The 7,895-nt window shown below is 35.4% G+C and overlaps 1 non-coding gene across 1 annotated transcript; it reads right to left on the bottom strand.

Annotated features, from left to right (window-relative positions):
* Window positions 1–680: 680 nt before the first annotated feature.
* Window positions 681–787, bottom strand: LOC128296053 (small nucleolar RNA R71). The gene has a single exon (XR_008286601.1). It is a non-coding gene; the product is annotated as a small nucleolar RNA R71 (small nucleolar RNA).
* Between the last annotated feature and the right edge of the window lie 7,108 nt (window positions 788–7,895).

The raw sequence follows: 7,895 nt of genomic DNA, 5'->3' as shown, positions 1-7,895 counted from the left end.
AAAACTCGATTTTTATTACTTTAGCCACTTTACTTTTATTACAATTTAAATATTTATTTTCTTTTCTAATTTTTCTCTTATTTCCTTCTGACAGGTTTTTCTAGTTTATGACTAGAAGAAACCCGTCACGACCACTACTTTTTGGCAGTGAGATCGACCGCACAATTTGTAGACACCGGAGAGAAATAAGGTGAAGCCTAAGATACACAGAGGATGAGAAAGAGGACAATTCTTCAACCACAATCGAGGAGATGACTGAAAACCAAGAAAATCTGCTACTTCCTGTGATTGCTGTTAATCAGAATCCTTCTCCATACACTATGTATGATTATGCTAAACCTTCTTTAACAGGAACTGAATCGAGCATAGTTAGACCGACTGTAGCCATAAATACTTTTGAACTGAACCCTAACACAATTTAAATGATACAACAGTTTGTTCAGTTTGATTGTTTTCAGGACGAGGATCCCAACGCTCATTTGGCAAACTTTTTGGAACTATGTGATACATTTAAAATTAATGGCGTTTTTGATGACACCATTCGTCTTCAGTTATTCCCTTTTTCATTGAGAAACGAAGCTGAACAGTGGTTGAACTTGTTGCCCCGGGGGTCAATCACTATTTGGGAACAAATGACCAAAAAGTTTTTAATAAAATATTTTTCTCCAGCTAAAATGGCTAAATTACGTGATGATATTTCTTCCTTTGTGCAAATGGATTTAGAAACACTCTACGATGCATGGGAGAGATACAAGGACCTCTTGAGAAGATGCCCTCACCATGGGTTACCGCTTTGGCTACAGGTTCAAACCTTTCATAATGGTCTAAATCCTTTGACTTGACAAATGGTTGACGCAGCTGCTGGCAGAACCATCAATAATAAGACACCTGAAGATGCCTATGAATTTATAGAGGAGATGTCACTTAATAACTATTAGTGGCAAGTCATGAGGACAAAGCCAACGAAAACAGTCGGCGTTTATAACATCGATACAGTCACCATGCTCTCTAATCAGGTAGAACTCTTGAATAAGAAAATTGATGGTTTCCTTAGTTCTTCACAGGTTCACCCAGTAATGCAATGTGAAACAAGTGGAGGCGGATCAAGCAGTTCAGAATACCTACCTTATGGCCACAACACGGAGAACGAATAGTTAAATTACATCAGTAACAATCCTCAATCTCAAAACAATCCCTATAGCAATACTTACAATGCAGGTTGAAGGAACCACCCTAATTTTTGTAACGCCCCCGTACCCGAGACCATCGCCGGAGTTGAGCACGAGGTGTTAACGGACTTAATTCATTAATTAAACAGCTCAAACAATTTATTTTAGAATTTCCAGACAAGCTGGCTAACTGCGTCACAATCGCTAAAAAATCCATATCTCGAGTTACGAAACTCAAAATCCAATTTCGTAAATTTTACCTAAAAATAGACTCATATATATACTTATTAAATTTTTCTAGAGTTTTTGGTTGGGCCAATTAGTATAGTTTATTAGTTAAAGTCTCCCATATTTCAGGGTTCAGCTACTCTAACCCCTGTGTATTACAGATCAGATATATCCCTGTCCAGAGTTTCAATGACTATGTCGTTTGTTTCTTACAAAACTATACTCAATAAGGATTTCATACATGTAAGGTAAAACTCCTAATTGTTTTTGTACAATTTATGTTAAATTTTTAAATTTAGAACAGGGGATTCAAAAATTGGTCTGACCCTATTTCACCAAAACGTAAATATTTCATAGAATACAAATCTTTTACCTATTTTGTTTCTTCCACATGAAAATAGATTCATTAAGCTTCAATTCCATCTTTTATTCATCATCTAATTCTATCTCTACTATTTTTAGTGATTTTTCAAACTCCCGTCATTGTTGTTGTTTGATTCTGTTTTATAGCCAATTTCACCATTTTATGGATTTCTATAGATTAGTTAGCACATAAAGCATATGTGTTATCAAATATAATCTCGATTAGCCACTCCAATAGCTAATCATTCTCAAATAGTTCCATGCCATCCATGAGCTATATCATAAGATTGTATACACAAAAGGATTATAATGCTATACATGTCATATTCCCAAAATATGCAAACCACCATACCGAGATGGTCCGTTGATAGTGTGAGCGTTCCTCCGACCGTCCTGATCTCCAAACCGGCTTGTCAAAACTACAAGGAATGGAAGGGAGGGAGTAAGCATAAATGCTTAGTAAGTTCACATGCAAATAACAAATAACTTAACAAAGTAATTATACTAACCAACATTAGCATAATATCACCAAAACATATATCACATTTCTATTCATCGTTCATCGTCTTACTACATTATTGTTGTCGTATCAAGTCTCAACCCGAGGGTTAAGTACATACCTGTCCAAAGTGCCCATTCCACAACACTTACCAATACGTCACTTGCATCTTGAGTATTCTTCCATTTCACTAGAATTTTACCCGTTGAACACATCGAATATAACTCCAGATACATGGAAAGTTTGCACATAAGTGCCACATATGTAGCCAAGCTACCATGTAACCCGCCCATAAGCGAACTCGGACTCAACTCAACGAGCTCGAGCGTTTGCATCCATAAGTGAACTCAGACTCAACTCAATGAGCTCGGATGCCTAATTACATCTCACGAACTCGGACTCAACTCAACGAGTTTGGGCGTTTGCATCTATAAGTGAACTCAGACTCAACTCAACAAGTTCGGATGCCTAGTTACATCTCATGAACTCGGACTCAACTCAACGAGTTCGGACGTTCACATCCATGAGTGAACTCAGACTCAACTCAACGAGTTCGGATGCCCAAATATCAGAATCTATTCCTAAGGTTCAACGAGACTTTCCCCATTCGTACTCCTTTACCATTCTTCTTGGAATACCAAGATACTTCGGTAGTCTTTCACATTTTTCACATAATTCATAAAATTTTTGCACGTTGTCCAACAACGACCACAAAGCATAGAATTGCATGATAACAATCATAATATCATATAAATAGCATTAAATCATTTGAAATTGTAACACCCCGTACCCGAGACCGTTGCCGGAGTCGAACACAAGGTGTTAACGGACTTAGTTCATTTATTAACACAGTTCATTTTAAAATTTCCAGACAAGCTGGCCAACTGCATCACAGTCACTTTAAAAATCATATCTCAAGTTTCAAAACTCAAAAACCGATTCCGTAAATTTTTCCTGAAACTAGACTCATATATCCATCTACAAATATTTTTCTAGAATTTTTGGTTGGGCTAATTAGTACAGTTTATTAGTTAAAGTCTCCCCTGTTTTAGGGTTCGACTACTCTGAGCTTTATGCATTATGACTTAGATATCTCCCTGTACAGAGCTTCAATACTTATGATGTTTGTTTCTAATGAAACTAGACTCAAAAAGGAATCTATACATATAAAGTATGACTTCTAATTATCTCTGGTTGATTTATGGTAAATTTCTAAATTCGGAACAGGGGATCCAGAAAATGCTCTGGCCCTGTTTCACGAAAACTCAAACATCTCATAAAATATGGTTCATATAGTCGTTTCGTTTCTTTCATATGAAAATAGACTCACCAAGATTCGATTACATAATTTATTCACTATTTAATTCCGTTCCTACTATTTTTAGTGATTTTTCCAACTTACGTCACTGCTGCTGGCAGCATCTATTTTAAGGTAAATTTTTACCTATTTCATAATTTTCCATGAATCAAATAGCAAATAGACATACATTATTACCAAGGGTAATCCCGATTAGCCATGACGTACGTAGCACCAATAGGACCATGATTGGCCATTCCAATGGCTAGTCATTACTAAACATTTCCACACCACTTAATAACCATATCACAAGACCATAATGTTATACTTCGAAATATACGAGCCATTTTCGCATGGCTATACGAATACACATTACCAAAGGGTACTTAATTAACAACAAGGGTCAGCCCTATACATGCCATTTTCAAAATTGAACTAAAAGAGTACCAAAAAGTGGCTTAGATAGTGCGGATGACTTCGACTTTGACACTCCCGAGTCCGATAGCTGATGAACAAAATCTATAAAACAGAGAATCAAAATAACAGAGTAAGCATTTTAATGCTTAGTAAGTTCAAGTAATGAAATTATTTACGACTAAAGTATAGCGTTCATATGACTAAATGAATAGTTGCATATACGCATATTCCCAAAATCATACTTATTTCACACCTCAACCAGTATATTCATACACAGGGGAATCAAACCTAACTAAGGCCGGAAGTTGTTAATCAATAGAGCGAATTCTATCAAAAAGGAATTAACTTTTCCGATGCATATACGAAACATACCTTATCGTTTGGATTTTATGAGCGTATTAATTGAAATTATTACAGCAAGATCGCTCATTTCCAAACCCAAGTACCTTCGGGATTTAGCCGGATATAGCAACTCGTACAAATGCCTTCGGGTCTTAGCCCGGATATAGTCACTAGCACAAAAGCCTTCGGGACTTAGCCCGGATATAGCAACTCGAACAAACGCCTTCGGGACATAGCCCGGATATAGTCAATAGCACAACTGCCTTCGGGACTTAGCCCGGATATAGTCACTAGCACCATGCCTTCGGGACTTAGCCCGAATATCATCCGAATTATCATGCACATATATCGATAAATCATGACACATCCATATTTCATTTTCATTACTAAAGCTCAAACACGAGACACTTATCAAACCTTACCAATTTCGGCTCAATAGCCACATACAAGGAGCATGATTTCGAGTGGCTTTCTAACATGATCTCTATACACATTCGGCTACCCGTCATAAGTATAAACTAATCACCTCAATATATAATTCAAGTGGAATCATTATATCTCCGTTTATTCGTTATGCTTATATGTCATGACTTAATCAAATCATAAACTAAGTTTCATTACTCGAAGACTTACCTCGGATACTTGGTACAGTTGCAGAGTGGCTACTCGGTTACTTTCTCTTTTCCCTTATCTGAAATTGCCCCCTATGCTCTTGAGCTTAAGTTCAACAAGTTTCAACTAGTCATTAATCGACTATACAAGTATTACTTCCAGAATATAATACATATGGATCCGACTTTCACACATATAGATTATAGTAAGATTTATAAAAAATCAATAAATAATTCATTAGCAAATTTTCATTAATGTTTACAATATAATTACAATTTCCCTATAAGCTGACTTCCTGAGCAACAGTCACTAAAGTTTTTATAACTGGAGCTACGAAACTCCAAATCAATTGCCATAAATTTTTCTTGACAGAAGACTCATTTATCTATTATCCATAAAATTTTCAAAATTTTTAGTTTAGCCCAACAATACCAGATTTTTCTTAAAGTTCACCTTGTTTCACTGTTTGACTAAACTGACTATTCTTCACTACGAATCAAATTTCTCATTGTACAGAATTCAAAATATGTTTTCGTTTATTTCATTTGAAACTAGACTCATTAAGGAGTCTAAGCATATAAATTTTATCTTAGGGCCATTTTTGTACAATTTATACTGATTTTTATAAAAACAGAACAGGGAATCTAGTAGTCATTTTGACTCAGTCCCACAATACTTCAAATATCTCAAGATCGGTAACTCTTTTGTTTTTATAGTTTCTTTTCTAAGAAACTAGACTCTTCAAGATTTAATGACATAATTTATTCAGCTTCTACCTCAACTCCTACAATTTATGGCGATTTTCCAAAATCACCTTACTGCTGCTGTCCCCAAGCAGATTATTACCAAATCAAATACTAACATTTGCATTTCACCTTAATAGCTAGCTTAGCAAACCTTAATTTAACATATAATTGTTCATAACACAATTAAAGCATCCTCTCCATTCCATCAATTCAAAACACATACATTGCCCAATAATATCCAAAATCATATTCGACCTTAGTACACAACTTGTTAGCCGATTTTTCTCCATTTAGCAACTAATGCACATATGTGCTCATTTGTTAGACTCTACTTCACCTAACTACCATTTTTTTTTCCATCCAAATAATATGAACAACACCATTTCTTGAACATTTTCTCTTAACCGATTACTCATGTTACCAACAAGATTCAAATTTTGGACATGGGCTAACTAAGGGACTTAGTAACTAGCTTAATACATTCAACAATTTCAAAAGCTACCATGAATTACATACCTTATTTATACATAAATTTTCAAGGATTTCAAAGTACTTACCTCTTCCTAAACATCAACCAAGCTGAACATGAAACAAGAGAATTCTTTTCTTCTCCCACCCTAAAGTCACGGCAAAGGAGGAACAAGGATGAGACAACTTTTGTTTTTTCCTCCCACTCACCTCATGTTCTATTATTCTTAATTCATTATTTTGTTTTGTAACATAAAATTATTAGCACAAAATAATTATAATATGCTTTAGTCCATAACATGGCCGGCCACCATCTAGAATTTGGCCAATTTGACATGCAAGTACAAGCATTTTCTAACATGCATCAATAGGCCACTTTAACATTTGCCTAGCACATTTCTAAATTTTCTCACACAAGTCCTATTTAATAAAATTCACTTACAATTAACAAAATTCAAACACAAAATTTTCACACATGCATATATACATATAATAAGCATCAAATATGTCGGTTAATTATTTTTATGACTCGGTTTTGTGGTCCCGAAACCACTTTTCGACTAGGGTCACATTAGGGCTGTCACAGAAATAACAGTTATATTACAATATTTACATATGAACTTACTTCGATACAAAATGAGAATAGTCGAGCCTATTCCTCGTAAACTTTATTTTTCCCCCGATCTCGACTCGAATCTCTTTTCTCTCGATAATCAAGGCTTAAAAGTGTTGAAACCCTAGCTATGGTGGAGAGCAAAATTTGGCAGCAACTTATGGAGAAGATAATCATTTTTGTGTTATTTTTCCCATTTTATTTCATTTAATATTCAAATGACCAAAATGCCCTTCCTTACTAAACTTTCAAAAATTCCATCCATGTCCAATTTTTGTCCAGAAACTTAGAAATTCGTCAAATTGCTATTTAAGACCTCCTAATTAATATTTCAAAGCAATTTCATACTAGAAACTTCTAGAATGCAAGTTTTGTAACTTATTCAATTTAGTCCCTAACTTTAAATTAAGCACTTTATGCTTAGAATTTCTTCACGAAATTTTCACACAATCATGCAATCATATCATAGACCTCAAAATAATCATAAAATAATTATTTGTATCTGGAATTTGTGGTCCCGAAACCACTATTCTGATTAGGCCCTAATTCGAGATATCACAATTTTTCATGGGGAGGCCAAGGGAATCAGAGACCACCACCTCCAAGCTTCCAACAACCACCCTACCAACAAGAGAAAAAACTGAACCTTGAGGAGATGCTAACAAAATTCATTTCAGTGTCAGAAACTCATTTTTAGAATACCGAGACCGCACTCAAAAATTAACAAGCATCAATCCAGGGGCTCGAAACTCAGATTGGACAGCTCGCCAAGTTGATTTTCGAACGACCACAAGGTAGCCTGCTAAGCAACACTGAATCTAACCCAAGGGACCCAGGGGTATTATTGAAGTTGTACTCGTTAAAATCTACAAATTTATATTCCGGGTTGATTTCGTTGTTCTAGACATAGAGGAGGATAGAAACATCCCATTAGTTTTAGGAAGGCCCTTTTTAGCAACTGCTAGACCAATTATTGACGTTGGCACAGGTGAACTCACACTTCATGTGGGAGATGAAACAATCACCCTTCAAACCTGTAATTTAAATAACAGATCAAAAATCGAAGGTGACTGTACAAATCATTTGGCTAAAACTAACCATATAGTGCAACCTTCTCTGCAGAAAATAGGTTCGAAGAACA

Source organism: Gossypium arboreum, chromosome 7, assembly GCF_025698485.1.
Source record: "Gossypium arboreum isolate Shixiya-1 chromosome 7, ASM2569848v2, whole genome shotgun sequence".
NCBI lineage: Eukaryota > Viridiplantae > Streptophyta > Magnoliopsida > Malvales > Malvaceae > Gossypium > Gossypium arboreum.
The sequence above is the reverse complement of the archived record's forward strand: the minus strand, read 5'-3'. Positions and strand labels throughout refer to the sequence as shown.